The 19,209-nt window shown below is 36.7% G+C and overlaps 1 protein-coding gene across 14 annotated transcripts in view; it reads right to left on the bottom strand.

Moving 5' to 3' along the window:
* The window catches only part of GTDC1 (glycosyltransferase like domain containing 1), a 403,613-nt gene that overhangs the window by 302,988 nt on the left and 81,416 nt on the right, over positions 1 to 19,209 (bottom strand). For all 14 annotated transcript variants that reach the window (XR_005838888.1, XR_005838889.1, XR_005838892.1 and 11 more), the window contains one exon: positions 8,453 to 8,516. The gene's annotated coding sequence lies outside the window, so the exon portion shown is untranslated. The remainder of the gene's footprint in view (positions 1 to 8,452; positions 8,517 to 19,209) is intronic.

The following is a 19,209-nucleotide window of genomic DNA, read 5'->3' as shown; positions in this document are numbered from 1 at the left end:
GTGTGTGTGTGTGTGTGTGTGTGTGTGTATAGATATATATAATGGAGTATTACTTGGCCATCAAAAAGAATGAAATCTTGCCATTTTCAACAGGATGGAACTAGAGTGTATTTTGCTAAGCAAAGTAAGTCAGTCAGAGAAACAAATATCATATAATTTCACTTACATGTTGAATTAAAGAAACAAAACAGATGACCATAGGAGAAGGGAAAGAAAAATAAGAGAAAATAGAGAGGGAGACAAACCATAAGAGACTCCTAACCATAGGAAACAAACTGAGGGTTGCTGGAGGGGAGGGGGGTGAAGGGATGGGGTAACTGGGTGATGGGTATTAAGGAGGGCACTTGATGGAAAGAGCACTGGGTGTTACATACAAGCGATGAATCACTAAATTCTACCCCTGAAACTAATTATACACTATGTGTTAACTAAGTTGAATTTAAATTAAGAAAAAATTTTTTAAATAAAAAATGAGAAACAAAAAAAATGAATTAATAAAATAAAATATAGTCCATAGCCTTTCACAAATTAGAAATATTACTATATCCTTTATATGCATAAATTATTTATACCAATAATATTATAAATATGTTTCTTAATATTCATGCATTCATTTATTCAACAAGTGTTAACTGAGGGTCCATGTCTAGGCACCATGCTAAATGTAAAGACACCAAGATGACCCAGTTACAGTTCCTGTCATCAGACACAGAAATAACACTACCAAACCAAAACATATGTACTTGAGGTCAAAAGGGAACCAACAACAAGTTATTATATACACAAAGTACCCAGAAAGTTCAAAGGTCTAAGCGACTAATTATAAAAAAGAAAGGAGAAGTATGGCAGATAACTTTGGGACGGCTCACTGGACATGCATTCCAATTCTTCTTCTCCCTGCCTTCCTTCAAAATAGAAACAAGATGGCTAAAACACTTTTCCTCTCATGTTAGAGGTGGTTATGTGACATACTTTTGGCCAATGAGATGTCTCCCATGAGCAGATATCCCATTCTAAAAAAAGAAAGGGGGAGAGAGGGTAGGGGGTGCTTCCCATGAGGGAAAAAAACCTTCTGAGCATCCTTCACTTCTCTTCCCACTTGAAGGTAAGCACAAATTTCTGAAGGTATAAAAGTCATCTGTGAAATAAAAGGCAAAAGTTATATCCTAAGGATGGGAGAGGAGGAGATGTTACCTGGGTCCCTGATGGCATCAGATACCTGTGAACTAACTGCCTCCAGACTTCTTACAACATGAGATAAATAAAACCCTTCCTCATTTCAGTCACATCAGTAAGATCTTCTACCTGGAGCCAGAGGCATTTTTACCATTAAAAGGAAGCAACAGCAAAGAGGAGTGATTTGAGTTAGACTGTCTAACTCGATTTAGGCTATGATCTGGTTCTTCCTAGCAAGAAGAAATAAAAAGAATTTTGAATTTGCATTTCTACAACTTTCAGTAGTATAGATTACTTAAATAAGCACGTTCTAATTCCTCCACAGAAATCCATTTGTTGCATAGTCATTACAAGATTTTTATTTCTCTTCCTCACTGATCCTCAAACCTACAAAAATAACATTTTTTACAGTGTGGTATATATCATTCATGTACGTAATATACACATACAAACAAATAGCCAACGGTTAGGAAGAAAGGAGTAAGGAAAGAGAATAGAGAGAGAAGGAACAAGGAACCTATCTTATTTCAAAATATAAACTATGTTTTCAATTGTGTGAGCACTTTAGAAAGCAGCTTCCAAATAAATGAAAGACCACAAGATAACAGTATTTTCTTAAATAGGAAAGACTTCCTCTGCAACTTGAAATCAGTTACTCTGTTTTTAAAATTTTTTAAACTTGAAAAAATATATCCCAAAAATATGTTGTGTCCAATTTACCGCCAGCATTATTAAATTATTGTGCTATTCTACCTATCTCTGGTAAACTCCTTCAGGTAATACCCTCTATAGGTTTCTGTTGGACAGATTTTGAATGTGTACCACTCTTGGAATAATTTCAATCAAAGAGAACTGGAAAGATTCATTAATTTCAATCACTATCAGCTCCATAAGCCACATATACTTTTTCTGCCTTTTTTGTTCAAATATATTTCACTGTGGCCATTCAAAAGGAAATTACACATTCCAATAACATTTGAGTTCCTCTCAGTTACCCTTTCAGTGGTTCAGGGTAATGATAGAGTAAAGAATCATGCTCTTCACAGGCTCTCCTTTTTTTCCCCCCACTCATTTGGTAGAATTTCAGCACAAATCTCTTGTGCCAAAAAGCAATGGGTAATGTCTAATGCTCTTCTCTAACAGTAGCTTACTTTGGAGGGAAGGAGAGTGAGAGTCAGGAGAAATCATCTCATTCCCAGCTCTTAAAGAGACTTAGCATATGGGATAAGCAATCTCTTATCCCATTTTCCTAAAATAGAATTATGGAACCATAATAGGTCAAGCGGGGAGGGGGGCGGGAGGGGGGATGAAAAGGAATTAGAAACAATAATCTCTGAGTAGGGGTAATGGTTATAAGAATGAAATTATGGAAAGTTCTAGCCCTAAATTATCACTGAAATCAGTCAAAAAAAAAAAAAACCTATATATTCATAAAACCTGGGGCTTATATATTTTTTGGCACTGTTCCTAGGTGGAAGCTTCCTCCGGAAAACAGATAAGAGCTACATTCTCTTCGTGAAACTGCAAGAATGGGATAAATAAGGAAAATAAGTGTAGTCAGATAACATAAATTCCTTCATTTTAAAGCCAGCATTTGAAGGCAATCTTGGACAATCCATATGAACTCAGAAGCATATTCAGAGAATGACAAGCCTCCTTTGTTTATATCATCTCCACTTCAATTTCATCTGCAGTTATCTCCTTTAAAACAAGTATTTCTGGGGCCCTTACATGATATGAAGTCCTTTTTCTCGGGCCCATTTTTATTTGGTTATCTTTTTAGGTGCACTAAAGATTGAGTTTACAATAAACTGAACAGACAGCGTACAAAAGGCTTTTAGAACTATACCATATGGTCCAGGGAAGGGAACAATCTGGACGATCCCCATTTCAATCTGCAAGCTTGTCCACCTCTATAACACATTATACCACTGTAATAAAATATTAAGATGGAAACGTAAAAGCGAAAATAGTCTATCTTTAGCATTACCAGGCAACCACACTTCTGAGAATTTACTGATAAACTTAATAAACATTTACTTTAATTTATATTCTGGAATTTTGGTATGCAACACCAGGCACAGAAACCTAGGCCACTATTCACTAGAAACAATATTTCGGCAGGGATATGTGTGGGTATTCAACTTATGCTTCAGAAATTTGGAAGGAAAAAGAAAACAAAACACTTTTACAGGGGGCATATTGGCAGGGGCTGATGTAACAGATGACACATTCTTGGAAATCAAATAAAAGCAATAGGGAAATACCCATTGCTGCCTGGTGAAGGCCTAATCACATGGACACAGCTGGAACCAATGTAGATCATTCATTAATAAAACTGTATTGTAGTAGCCACTTTTTGATGCATTTCAATTGCTGCTGTAGCCAAATCTCTGAATTTCTTTGTTTGCTTGTTTGTTGAATTTCTTTGTTTTAATGGGAAGTATGGGAAGATTTAGGGCAGAGGAAAAAAAAAAAACACCCTGCTCTCATGCTAAAAATGAGACTCGCTCAAAAAGCTAAATGTCACTTTACCTTGCAATGTACTTACACTATCAGCAGCTTAAAATATGCAGTGTAAACCTGAAAAAGGGGGAACTCATATGGTACTATGGATAAAAAGTGAGCAGTGTGAGATGCCATGGAAAACATATGACATACTTGTGACAGTATTCTACGGAATGATAATATGTCGGGCAGGGGGAATTAAAATGTATCAAAAATTAGAGAGGGAATCAAACAACTGAATTAGCACATACACTTTCATGCAATACACTCTAATGAAATTTAACACTGAAGTGTGTACCATATGTGTAAGGAAAGATGACTAATATTTAAACTTAGAAATCAATATCTTACATGTTACCAATACTTGATATCAAACAAATATATCCAAACCACCTATCCAGGAGTAATGTTCAAAACCCGTACTGATATTCAAATGAAATAAAACACCATTCATAATTATAAACATGATATTTAATATAATAAAATAAAATCCTAGTTAAAATGATAAATTTAATATTTATCCAACTTTGCTGGCATCCTTCAATAAAGCTATTTTTCCATGTTCCTTCATATATAATGATTAAGTTACTCTACAGTAATTCCTACAAACTATGTAACATCAAACTATAAAGATATAGAAGATTTGATGTGTATTCTGAATTAAACAAAACTGTAAAATCTATTACCTACAAAAATAAAAAATACAATAGCATTTACCAAAACAACAACAACTGCTCAAACACTCAAACATAACAGATCTTAAGTGTATTTCTACTATGTCTCTGTGTATAGTTAAAATAAACAAATAAATACAACAATTCATGTTGCAATTCCTAAATCACTGAAAGATGTTCCTACCGCAGAAAAGACAAAGGGCTTAATTGCAAATAAAAATTATACCACTAGAGAAAATGTATTTTAAGTCGATGCACAGTATTTAATATGCAATGAACATTATTCAATATATGTGAACACAGAGAATAAGTTTTTGGTCTCTATTATCACACCTTGGCACAGAGGATTCAAGACAGTCATGCACTTAACAGGACCAAGAGAAAAAGTTTCACTGGCTTCCCTTCTAAAAAAGTCACAATTCTGAAACAAAAAATGTTGACTTAAAGATTTAATCGATATAATTTAACAAGCATCCCACCCAGATTCATCTTAGCTACTCTACAGAAATAGACACTTAAATACAAGTTTAAAAAAACAGCATTGAGGGAGAGAATGGAGAATTGTAGCATTTATTAACATGTGCATTATACATACAAAGCAATGTGAGTACTTGTTTGTTTTGTTAAATTAATGAGCCAATATGTTGCTGAACCTGTCTTGAGAATGAGAGAAAATAACAGGTGACTTTACTTAATGCATAATTCTCCTATACCTGTTTTACAAACCCTTTTCATGATTTTAAAACATTTTCTAAATTAAAAATAAATCTCTAGGGGAAAAAAACCAATTCTTAGATTGTACAAATTGATCTTAATGTAGCTATAATAGATACATTTCTCAGTGTATATGGCATATAAAAATGCTTCACATTAATACTTCTAACAGAAACCACTATTTACTTTTCAGTCCCGTGTTACACTGCTACAAAAATTCATGCGTTTTTCCTCCCAAAGTAATTTCCTTGTTGTCAAAAATCATTGACAACTTTTTAAAATAAAAGTCAGTCAAAATAATATCAATCTCTTCCTTAGAAAACATATTCTGCCTATTTATTCTTATCTTGATTATAAAACGCTAATTTTTAAAATAGACCACTTGAAAGTCAGTCATTTGTTTTTGCTTAATGCAACAGAAAACACATTTACATTTTGAGGAACATTCTACGAAATTTCATAGAATGCTTGCTCATAGTGAAAACCTAGTCTCCTGTTCAAATCATCACTTAAAAATCATAATGCTACATTTTCACACCCCTTGTAATAATGGGTCACTAGTTATAATTTAGAGAGAATTGGGAAACCTAAAAATACTGTGTTCTATCTTGCATTTTCATTTCAAAGGAAAAAATTTTAAATACACGTCTTTATATTTCACGGAAGTTCATTTGCTCACCTAGCAACACTTATCAGACATTCTAAAAATGAGTATTCAATCTTGCAAAAGTTATAAGCTGGCCCTGAGTTTTAGACAAAAATAGAAAACAATGGCAGACGTTTTGGTCTTAACAAGATATATCTTGGCTTAAAGATCCATATAATACAAGCAAGTATCATTCAAGAGTTTCCACTCAAATAATAAGCTATGAAGGAAGACAAGATTCCAACCAATCAAAAATACTATGTCAACATGACCAAAGTTAGCAATATTCAGAAGGGTTGTCTGAAAAGTGTGGCAAAAACGCAACTGTGAAGAAAATCTCTAAGAGCTGGAAAAGGGAAATCTAACACAAGCTTCTAGAAGGAACAACGCCATTTAGCAAACGTGGAGGTTGCAAGGAGAAATGATGTTTCTAATTAAGAAACATTGTTTTGTTGTTTTACAATGGTGTTCTACGTGAAGAAAGAGGAAAACGAAGGAAAAGAAATGGGATAAGGAGGAAAGACTAAGGCTGCTTGCCTTCCTTCAGTGGTGCTGGGAGGGTAGACCCTCTGCCTATGAAAACCACTGCCAGAACCAAGCTACACGAAACATTTTGGCTGCCAGCCTAGAACAGTGCCAGGCTGTTTTTTATTTTGTGCTAGACTCCCTCAATTGAGACAGTGTGGGATTGTCACTTTGACGCACACTGAGAACAAAGAATAATATAGTATGGGGCGGGGGAGGTAGAATTTTTGCCCCTTAAAGTCAGGTTAGCATTTTGTTTTGTTTGACAAGTCTTGAAAAGACTCAAGAAACAAAAGTTATGCTGAAGAAAATATCATTTGCCTGAAGAAATTAGCTTGAGTACAATACTGTCAGCAATTTAAAGCCACATGAGAGATTAACATTTTTTAAAAATCAGACTTAAAAGGGGCCCAGGTTACATACTTACCTGTTTAAGAAACCAGAGACCAAGAAATATGTGATTCACAATCACATGATCTTGTCTAAAATCTCATCGATGAAGAAAGGCCATAAAATCAGGTAAAAAAAAAGAACTAATATAAGTGTTATAATTTTTAGGTCACTATTCAGAGGCAACTGCATCAGCTGTTATTCTGACCTTGGTTTCTCCAAACTTAAATAATCTGATTAAAAGATTATAATAGTATAATCGGAATATTTTATGCCTTTACAGGGAAAGAGGTGATAAGTCATCAAAAATGTTTAAAGGATTAAACCACAAATCATCTAGAAAGTTGCCACAGACACAAACAGGAAAACCGTCTCTTCTATCCTATTCAATTCTGTACTAGAAGCAAAGCTAACACAAATGAGAAAGCCAAGTGTGTGCTGTTGGAAGCTTCAACTAAATATACTACCTGAATATGGTGACTAAAAACACCAATAAGCCATTAGCTCCTAGAGGTCTGACCCTTTCCTCTCTAATGCACAAGATAAGTAGAGGTAGAAGTCCATTCTCTACAAACCAAATGAAAAGAAAAAATGAACTGTGACAAGCCCAGATCCCATGCTGGCATATTTTACACTAAGCTCAGCATCATCTAGAGGCAGTATGCTTCTCCAGGCCAATCAGGACAGGAAAAGAGTTGTGAAACTAATACAGCATAGATGAATAGCACCAAAGGTCCACTAGTCCCTTCCTCCTGCCCATCTCCACTGAAGCAGCTGTTAAAGGAAGACCAATGACTGTAACAGAAATAGCAAGAACTAAAGCACTTGCCTCAGATGTTACCCACAGAGGCGTGGAGCGTGACCACCTGAGCCTATCTAATTTCCAATAAAACGATCCCCCGCCCAGGTTTGCTCGTGGCCAGATTCTGAGAGCAAGTCATGAGGTGTTGGGAAGGGCTGGTGGGAGAGGGAAAATGTGGGAAAGAAACCAGGTGAGATCAGTGGCCAAACCTCAAACAATACACAGTACATGCTTCTCATTATTCAAATTAGTGCCTTGCACAACCCTTTGGGAGGCCAAAACCTGTGACAAAGGTTTCAGGTAACAATGACTTACTCTGGGTGGCAAGGGCTGGTCTGCCATAGAATCAAAAAATGCATTGTTTTGCTCCTCACTGTTCTCCTTTCCCATTTCCTTTCTTCTGTCTGGGATATACCGATGATGCCATTACTGCATGGGACACTGATCGTTCTACAAGGCATTCATGTCTTGCCAAAGTGGTCCAAAGAATGGTGCCTGGCTGGCTTTAGTTTGACAAGGAATCTGACACAAAACCAGGAAGTAAAAAGAATGAAAGATGTAGAAGAAGCCAGGCAATGGCACATTTTTTCTGTTTATTAATGATGCAGATGAAATAGGGGAAAATCTAGGAAAAGCAGCCAAGCTGACTGAATTACAAAGAAAGATTAAAGGAGTTAAATGTGTATAACTTGGCTGACAACCAAGGAACAATATGAGAGCTGTCCACAACTCTCCAAAGTATATACATAAAAAGAAGAGCAGGGAATTTTTATCTGCTATAGAAGTGTGAATATATGAAATAATAATGAGATAAAATTAAAATAAAGAAAACTGACTTCAAGCAGCAGACAAAGTAATATGGCAAAACTTAAGAATGGCTGCTTCCTTCTCTTTAGAAATATTTATCATCTCACTGATCCACATTGAAGTAAAGAAAGAACAGACAATAGGAAATGGCCACATCCTGACAGAGGACTGAATCAATGGAGAAATTAAAACAAAGTCCCATTTGCTTACCTGATGATCCAGATGTACTGATTTTTCTCTTTACATATATCCAGTCTGGCTAATGCAGAGGTACCTGTGAGATCAAAGGAGATAATTAAGATGTTACTGTCAAAATAAGCCCAGCCTGAATTCTGAATCCTGACCTGGATAAGAGTTTACTTGAATATCCCAGTAGTCTGGTTCTTGCATGTTCCAAGATGGGAGAAGAACCTCCAAGGAGAGAGATGTTTTGAGTCTTAAGTAGTAAGAGCTCCCCACCCCCCACCCCCAATCTTTCCAAGGTTTCCCAAATCAATTCTAACTCAAAAACAAGAAGAAGAAGAAGAAGAAGAGGAAGAGGAAGAGGAAGAAGAAGAAGAAGAAGAAGAAGAAGAAGAAGAAGGAGAAGAAGAAGAAGGGGAGGAAGAAGAATTATTATTCAGATTAGAGGTCCTTAACCTTGGTATGTGGATGAACTCTAGGAGTCTACGCACTTCTGAATGATAAATGTAAAATTTGGGAGTTTATGTAAACGGATGTCTCTCTGGAGAGAAGGTCAAAGTTTGTCAGATTTGCAAAAAGTTCCACAATCCAAAAAACTGTCAAGAACCTCTGCTGAGGACAGTCTAAGATCTCAGAGATAGGTTGGAATGCATATGGATATCAGTCCAGGTCTGGAGTTTTCACTCCAGGGAAATAATGGAGGTACACAGACACTTCTGTATCTGGGGTGCATACCTTAAGAACACTGCTTTCTGTGACAGCATTATATCAGATTTAAACTATTACTTAACTTACACAGCCCTGTGTTCTCTGCAAGCCATGCACAGTGAAGAGAGCAAGCTCTTACCATATACCCAAGGGTGGCTATTGTGACTTTCCTGTTCTGTATATATTAAAGTCAGAACCCTTAGGCATATCAATATTGACAGGGTCAAAACTAACATAGTAACTCACCCAAAAAGGATCCTATATGACAAGTAAAAAGGAAGAGCTAGCAAAGCAATAAGAAATGTGGCCCGCAGACAGTATACATAGCACAAAATCACAGGATTACCAAATGCATCTCTTAAAAGAATTATCTTAAACAGTGGTCACAGAGTCCGAGTAACCTATATCAGAAAGAAATCAAGATGGAGAACCTTCCAGGCACCAACTGTGAACGAGACAAAAACATCTGCAGCCATAGAAAGAATTCTGAGCTGCTGTGTCACCAAAAAAGAACAGAAAAAAATAAAGGACAAAAAAGACAAGGGAAAGATAAGTCAAGTAAAAGGAGAAAAAACAAAACTTTTGAGATGGGCTATTACAAATAATGATCTTGAAGTATATTTTCTTGAAGAATAATTTCTTTAGACATTCACCCCCTGAGCATCTACGAGGCACTGTACTGGTTGTTGGGAATTCAGCAGTAAACAAGACAAAACTTGCCTGGCTAGGAGTTTAATTTTGGGAAGAGGAGGAATGATGCAGGGAGACATATACACCAGCAACATCATTTCAATACAGGATATGAAAGAAATAAGATGATGTGACCGAGGCATGGGAGAACGCCCTACATTTATCTAGTAATGTCACAGAGATGTTCACTCCAATTCTCGAAGTTAGTCAGGGTCTTAGGGAATGGAAACTGAGAAAGGACCATAGGGACAGCTAGTCAAACCTCTTCATTTCAGAGACAAGGACAGGAGAGCTATTCTGGAAGACAAAGTATCACGGCCTCATTAACTCCAAACATCAAAATACATACACCTAGATTGAGTTATGATTTTATGATACACTCTCCACCTTGAGAGGAGAAAGCCTGAGAACAAGTAACTGAACAGCATTTCTAAATCTTTAAAATAACACAGATCCCGTGCACTCTGTAACCTTAAGATGTAATACAGAACCACATTCTATCCAAATTCTTGGCAAGTTCCATTCTATTTTTTTAAGTCGTTTTTCCCTTCTACAGACAAATTTGATCAATTTCTGCTGTCAAAGGAAGGCAGGCAGTGGGGAATGTGGGGAGACATGGTAGCCAACCTCCAAGGGGGCCCCCAAATCCTCCCCTCATGAAATTCATGACTTTGGTAGTTCTTCTCACTGCATGAGGTTTGGTTTGCATGAAAACCAGAATGCCCTGTAAGTGATGGTTTCTGACTTCTGAGGCTAAGTCCTAAAAGATACTAGAGCTAGCTCCTTGCTCTCTTGGATCACTCAGTCTGGGTGAAGGCAGCTGCCACATCATGAGGACAAACAGCTCTATGGAGCAGTCCACATGGCCTCTTGCCAAACAGCCAGAATCCACTTAACAGGGTTATGTGTGAGCCATCTTGTAGGTGGATCACCCAGGCTGCTCAAATCTTCAAATGACTGTTGCCCTGGGTCAATCTTGAGTCCAATTCAGGACAGACCAGAGCCAGACCACTTAGGCTGCACTCTACCTCTAGCATGCTCTCTAGCTTGCTCCAAAGCTAAAAACTCCATTTCCCAGATGCATTTTCATCATGCCTTCTATGGGACCTGGATTCAAACAATCAGAAAAATCCATGTAAGACTTAGAAAACAGAAGTGAGTAAGTCAAGGTGGTGACCACCTCCCATGAGATCAAATCTTGTAGTGAAAGCATTTTGTCCTTCCGAGACAATCAGCTAGACAGTCTAATTAAATGATCTCTAGTATCGCAGGCTCCCGAGTAGCAAGTGACAGTGGATTTTCTACTAAAATAGGGTAACTGGATGCTTCCCTTAGGCTTATGCTGTTCCTAGTTTATTATAGTCAAGGTTAGCTTCTTGGCACTTTTGGAAATTAAGTAGTGTGTAACATATCCCTTTTTGCTTAAACTAGCTACCTGTCTGCAACTTAAACCAGCTGTTGCCTACAACTAAGAACCCACTCTATCATATACAAATTCTCCTGACTCGTAATGCTTTCGCTCCTCTTTTGTAATTCACTCTCTTCTGTTCCATTACTAATCCCTCTGCCTGTGCACTGAACCCTATCCATTCATGCCTTTCCTAAAAACTCGCTCCATCATTCTTCTCATTTTCTTCTACCCTCAATCCTTTTCTCTCCACTGACTCCATCTCCTTCGTGAATAGCATGCTTCTTTCAACACTACCAACTATCCTGCCAAGATTCATAAAACTATACAGACCCACTACTTTCACTCGAACTTCCAAACAATGCTTAAACTACCACAATGTGGCTTTCTTAGCCATCACTCTACTGAATCAACCATTGCTAAGGTTTGCTATTAATGACTTATATTCATGCCTCACTCTGCTGGACTGTGTGATTAGGCAGTCCTGACCACCATGCCTCTTTGAAACTCCCTTCCATCAGTTTCCAGGATGCCACCATCTTGCAGCTTTCTTCCAGCCTATGGGATGTGTTTCCTATTTTAACCTGGCTCCTTTTCTAGGACCTCCTTAGAGCTTTACCCTTAGGAATATTATGGTTTCCTTCTGTCCTTGACTTCAAGATTTCAATTATCATATACATATTCACTGATCACTCCCAAATCCAAACATATATAGGGTTAAATAAAATACATTAACGAAATTAATTAAATTTTTTTCATTTGTTTAATGTGGCCACTAGAAAATTTTAAATTATTGCATTACAATTCTATTGAACAGTGCTGCTCTACACACACACACACACACACACACACACACACAAAACAACACTATGAAAAAAAAAATACACACTATTCTCAACCAATAAGGCAAAGAAAGAGAATTGATTTTGGGTTTTTTTTTTTTATATTCAATCACCCTCACATTCAAAACTTACTATTTTATCTTGATAGCTTATAGATTCATTCTTACTATTTAAAAGGGAAGGCTATATCCTAGAATGAAGATTTGTAACGTTTCTTAAAATATATACAAATATATTTAAAATTATGATGTTAAAAATGCTAAATTATAACCTATAAAACTCAAAGATAATCACAACTATATCATAAAAATACAAATAGCTAACATTTGATAGGCACTATGCAACAACATTATATAATTTAATCATCGCATGTCTAAAGTAGATGATACTGTTACACCCTATTGAACAAAGTAAGAAACCTAAAGCAGAAAGAAGTAAAGTAACTTGCCCAAGGTCATGTTCTCAGGCCTCAAACCAGGCAATCTGGCTCCAGATTCCATACTCTCAATCAGTACCTTTTGCTGACTCAATAGAAGTAAAATTTAAAAGAAGAAAACAGTCTCAGATGGTTCCCAGCACTCTTAAAACTTACACACTCAACTAAGATCAGGAAAAAAAAAAAGTCATATTAAATAAAACCAAATATGAATACAAACATAAAAGCTCACAGAAAATGGAAATTTAGAAGTAAAACTACGTGAGCGGAGGAGAGTATAAGGATAGAATAAGGAAAGAAGACACAAAGGAACCTGCTCTGAGCCCAGCGTATACAAATGCGAATTCCTCAAGAAAGAAAGCGTGGCTGTGTGGTCATGAAAACACTAAGGGCTTCAGAAACACCGCAAGCCGGCTGAGGCTACAGAGCAAAGGCAGAGCTTGACGTGTACCCATGGAACCTTCCGGAGACTCGCATGGAAGTGTGCTTCACAAAGTGCAAGGGGGTGGGGTGAGGGGCAGATCATAAACTGATTTCAATGTTATAAAAAGCTAATAGAAATAATTCATACCTGAAAAGGCTATATATAGCCTATATTTTTAAGTACAGTTTGGCATTAAAAAAAAACTTCCAAAAAACAATGTTCACAAGGTAAGTATATAAATCAACACATGAACAAAAATAAATAAATAGATTATATATGTCTACATGTCTCTAGAAAGATACACACACACACATACACACACTGATCAGATGTGTATAAAGAAAGTATTAAGGGACCAGGGCATAAGAGAGAGTTCATAGTCCTTGTACTTTGAATTTGAATCCAGTGAATATAGTGACAATTCAAAAGTTTTTAAGATAATCTTAAAGTCCAAAATAAAAATAAACAAGATGATGCTGAATCTGAAAAGGTAAGGAAATCTACTTATTCATACATATATACCTGCAGAGTGGGTCCTTGATGATAAAAGGGCTGGGGACTTCCAGCCTCAATGAAAGACTAGCATTCCATCTTCACACATCATCATCACCCGCGTCCTCCATAATTCACTATCCACCACCCGAGATCACAATAAACAAGCATACACAGAGAACACTTAAACTGCTAGACAATGCTGTTCAAATATTCTGTCTCTGAGAGCCAGAGTACTTAAAAACATCCAAAAAGGCAGACAGAAGTACTGTAAAGAGGATAATAGAAGCTATCAATATAGAAATATATTTTATAATTTTTTAATTTATTTTTTCTTTAAAATCCATTTGAAAATCAGAGATGCAAAAGATCGGTGATACAAAGCTCCCCAAAGCTAGAAGTCTAACTATTATATCATTTGCTTTAAACTTGCAAACCAGATTACCTACAGGCTCCAACCTAAGAGGGCAAGCCTGAGTCCTTTTCCTTTGAATGTGAGGATGTTCTAGGAGATCTGTAATCTATCCCACTGACCAAAAGTGATGCTGCTAACTGGCCAGCGGAAGAACCCATTCCTCCCCCCGTGACCAAGGGTCTTCTCTCCCAAAACTCTAAAGCTCTGAAGTCTAGCCTTCCAAAATGATGAGTAAACTTCTTTAGTCAGGGATGTAGTAAGCCCTTTCCTTTAAACTTCTTGCTAGTCAGAACTTTTCACAAAATCTAACAAAAAAAAAAAAAAATGGCTCATTCTCATTAATTTTCTTTGTGTTGCCATCATTCATCGTCTTCATTTTTAATTTAGTGGTATTTTTAGCCAAATGAAATAAAATACAGTCAGTTTTTCTCAATCTGTCTCAGCTCTACTCTTTATCTTCTGGGACCCAATTCATGTGATCCTTTAACAACTATTTATTTCACACCAAACTAGATATCTCCCTAAAGCTTACCAATCTAGCCTCCAGGCATATTTCTTAAATAAAAGCATTAGATCTTTGTAAACCTAAAATTTGCATACTAAAGGAACAAATCAACTATCAAAAGACCTAGTAGTATATAGCAGTTGCTCACCTCCAAGCAGAGTTTAAAATTCATTTCAATTTATTATTTTTTTAAAGAAACAGCTATTGACTTTTTCCGCCTTGCAAAATACTGTATTTAATGGCCTAGTTAAATTAGAGGTGATAGTATGAAGCAAGTGCTTTAAATTGGTAAATTCTAAACCTTTTAATAAAAGTACATCAGTCAGAAGTTTTAATAAGACTCAGCAGGACAGAGAAGAATTAACAGTCTGTAGGTATCAAAAGGGGGTGATAGGCAATGATAACCTTAATCATTTGCATAGGGATTTATAATTTCATTGCTTAAAGGTTAATGAAATTATGTGGTATTTTGCCCACTCTTATCCAGTAAATGATTTCATGCCTTGGTTTGTATATATTTATCGACTGAATCATAAGACAGAAGAAATGGCTCTTTTTACCAATTAATCTACTACATTTTTACTTATGTACTCCTGGGTGCACAATTATCATTATCTGTTCTAACCAACAGCCCTAAAATAAAAACATAAGGTTTCCAACAGCATCTCAGAAAAAAAAACAAACTCATAATCAGAATTCTAGAAGTACTATAAGTTACTAAAGTGGCTGCTTTTTAAAAAAAAATTAGATACATTCCTTTACCTACTTTATACTTCCAGTACTGCTAAATAGTTGCTTCTGCCAAATTTTTAACATAAAGTCTACCCTAGAGATTAATGAAGGCATTCAGAGCACATTATTTGACAGTGAAACTGTATGGAAAAATGCAAACAATACACACAAATAATTAGAATAGGTAAAATAATAAAAGATTCCAGGCTGAAGCAATTGTTTTAAAACATCACACGGCAAAAACAACACACTACTATGGCCTTGCATCACTGAGCACCCAGGAGGTATTCAAAGCCAGCAGCGCTTCGCTTGGTACCGAGTTCTAATGGAAAACTGCAGAGTCTAGCTTTAGGCAGGGTCGTGTTTCTTACTCTGGCTGCACCTAAGAATCATCTGGAGGGCTTACAAAATAGTAATAAACCAAAAAATAAAAAAACTGATATTTAGGCTCTACATTAGAGATTCTAGTTTCATCAGTAATTTTTAGAAGCTCCCTAAGTGATTTCTTATGTCCAGCTAGGGTGGAGAAATATAGCTTTAGAGCAGCGGGTCTCAAAGTGTGGTCCCTGGACTAGCAGCAGCTGGGAACTTGTTAGAAATGCAAACTCTCAGGTCCCTTCCCAGACCTACTGAACCGGAAACTACAGGCTGGGGCTCAGCAATCCGTATTTTTGAGGAGACTTCAGGGGATTCTGATGAACACTAATGTTTGAAAACACTGCTTTACACTTGATCTTAGCCAAAAGGCAGAGGAGCAATTGAAAACATACTGCTTTAGAGTAAGAAAAACGTAGGTTTCGATCCTCTCTCCACAATTTACTGGCTATATGACCCTTGGTCAGCTCTCTAAACCTTGCTTGCCTCACTTGCAAAAGAATAGAGTTAGCCAACATTTGCTAAACATGCATTATGTACCAGAGAATGTGCTAATAAGCACTTTACATACATTACATAATTTAACAAGCTTAACAAAGCAGATACAAATACCATTTAAACCTAAAGATTATGAAATTTGTCCAAGATTACAAAGCAAGTAAGCAGAATCAGATTTAACTCATTTTTCAAATCCAAAATCATTGCTCTTCCCCATTTCACAAAATACGCTCACCCTCCCTTCCTCCCTCCCTTTCTTTCTTTGTTCTCTCCTTCTCTGCTTCCTTCTTTCATTTCTTCCACTCTTCCCTCCTATCATCCCTCCTTCCCTCCTTTGCCCCTATATGTCTCTACCTGTCTTTCTCACTTTCTTTGGGAGTTTATTTTTCTATTGTAGAGCTAGAGATTAACTAGCCTGTACAGTTCTATTGAGTGACTACAAAGTACTTAGCATTCTGCCATATACCAGAAATGAAAAAATTAAAATTTTTAAAATTTAAAAAGTATAGTTATGAAGTTATAAACTAGATGGAGACACACATTTTGCAAAACAAAGGAACACATATGACTTAATTCTAAACTGGTGAGTCAAAAACAGAAGTAACTCAGGAGTTCATGAGATTGGAGCTCAGACCAAGGCATGAGGCCAAACGAAGTGTGGCTTATCCTGAAACAGGGTGAAAAGTCTGTCCTGCACAGAGGGAGAAACAAGGGTTACAGAACAGCAGAAAACAAAGCTAAGTAAGCTAATGGATCCAGACTGCAACTTAGAGTAAGAAGAATTTAACTTTAGTATAGTAAAAATATAGCTTTTTTTCACAGAACATTTTGGATGCACGGATAGTAAAAAGGTAAAGCTAAAGTCAAATCACAGGCACTTATTCCAGAGAAAACCGACCTAGGATTATACTGAGAAAAAAGGGGGGCGGGGGCAGGAAAAAAAGTCATTTCTATTGCTAAAAGTGTTATGATCCATTCTTTACTATAGATAGTATGTTCCATAGGCTATTCGTATGCATTACACAGTATTTTTAATCACTCACTAATCCAACCAACACTGATCACATTAATTAGACACCAAAGGATAAATAGATAAATAAGACACCAACCCAGGGCATATGGAGTATTTATGTAGGAAGCAGACTACTAAATGTTTTATGCAACATTTACATGAAGTTATTAGGAATTCCGAAGGCCACTACAGACAGACCAATCCTTAGGAATGACTTTTGTGAAATTCCTGAAAGTCAATGAGGTATAAACTAGCCAAAGTGTTCCACATATAACATGTAAGAGTACTTCATTTATGCAAAACCCACAACCATCAGCTCACAGTGGAGCATCCCCAGTTGCATCCACATTTAGGCTTACTGATGGCTAAGAAAGTCATGCAGTATAAAATTTAGAGGTTAAGCTTTTTGACATTTATATCATTCATTTCATTTTTTTGCTGAAGAACTAATGAATCACTATGCTCAGAAACCCACTGGAAGATTCTACTGGATGTATTAACGAAGGAAAATGTGAGGCACAACACGCTGACTGAATTCACCAGCACCTCAGCTTTCCAACTCTGGCAATGATAGTCCAGTGCTGTACAACACCTTCTTTAGCTCCCCATAATCTGACAATTCCATAATGCCTGTTTGTTTCTGAGAACCAATGTAAGAAGCACGTATATCCAAGGGGCGCCTGGGTGGCTCAGTCGTTAAGCGTCTGCCTTTGGCTCAGGGCGTGATCCCGGCGTTCTGGGATCGAGCCCCACATCAGGCTCCTCCGCTATGAGCCTGCTTCTTCCTCTCCCACTCCCCCTGCTGTGTTTCCTCTCTCGCTGGCTGTCCCTCTGTCAGATAAATAAATAAAATCTTAAAAAAAAAAAAAAAAAGCACGTATATCCATCATAGTATGCTGAAAAGATAAGATGCTGCAGTCAGTTTTGCTCAGAACACATGGGAACTGTATTTGCTATAATATCAGAAATTATAGCATTTTTCAAATTAAATATATTTAAGAATCAGTAATGTTATCTTGGTGACGTTGTTTATTAATAACTTACATAATCAAAGAACTGAATTCCTGAGTTAAAAGTCACTTGAAAGGTCACCTGGTAAAACACTAGCTTTTTAAATTTTTATTTCTCTCTCTCTCATAAATATATTTGCTAAAACACCAGCTTTAAACCCACATGCTACCTAGGACAAATACAGTGCTGGAATTAAAACAACAGTTTGCGGGCACCTGGCTGGCTCCATCCATGGAGCATGCAACTCTTGATCTCGGTTGGGGTCCTGAGTTAGAGCACCACACTGACTTTACTTCAAAAAAATGAAGAAATAGAAAATAAAACAATGGTATGAAAAAACCTTCGAGTGCTCTGAGTAATAAATTTCCTTGGCCCCGATATGTCCAATTCTTACACACTACTGTATTTTACTAAAATTCAATCACCTGTCAGCTCATTTTTTAATAACATAAACTCTACATGACAATGTAGTAGGACTAAAATACTGGGACTTGAGAGTAGCTCAATTTCAATAAAAGTGGTTGGTATAAAATCATCTTTTAAAATATTCAGACTATGCCATCCAGATACCCACATGCACTTGGATTTATAAGCATTAAAGAACTTGTTTAGATTTACTGAAGCTATACCTGCTGTCAAGAAAGAAAAAAGTTGTGAAGGTTGATCAAAAACAACTTTGCCTCAAGTATCATGTTAATGTTTCCCACCAACGCTGTCCTAAAAGTTAACAGTCAATGTAATGCAAAGGTTTCTCTTTATTTCTATATTTAAATCATCACAGGTTTGATCAAGCATGCAAATCCCTTTAGGCTCAGGGTTCCCATCAAAATGTCTTATAGGAACATTAAAAATTGAGTGGGCATAAACAACTCCAACAGTGCGGAGCTCATGACAGCATTGCTGTGATCTTTGTGTTTCATGTGCAACAAAACCGGAGAAGTTTGCAAGGGAATATAGGCAACTAATTACTGTCTTTTGCTTGAGGGCAGGTGTGCTGATCTCTACAGGTGTCTCGACTGCAGTGCTCTGCCTACTGCACTGCCTCTTGAAGACATCCACTGTAACAACTTGCTGAAGCCCAGCAAAACATCTCCTAGAATACCAAACTGTTGGATGTTCAGGAAGAAACATGTTGTGACTTCTTAAAGATACCACAAAGGAAAAAAAGTTGGAGAGGCTCTAGCAGTTTATGAAAGAATAGTATAAGACAGTATAAAAAGTAAACAATATCAAATT

This window comes from Ursus maritimus, unplaced genomic scaffold, assembly GCF_017311325.1.
Source record: "Ursus maritimus isolate PB19 unplaced genomic scaffold, ASM1731132v1 scaffold_1, whole genome shotgun sequence".
In the NCBI taxonomy this organism is placed as follows: Eukaryota; Metazoa; Chordata; class Mammalia; order Carnivora; family Ursidae; genus Ursus; species Ursus maritimus.
Note: the sequence above shows the minus strand (reverse complement) of the source record. Positions and strands in the feature narration are given on the sequence as shown.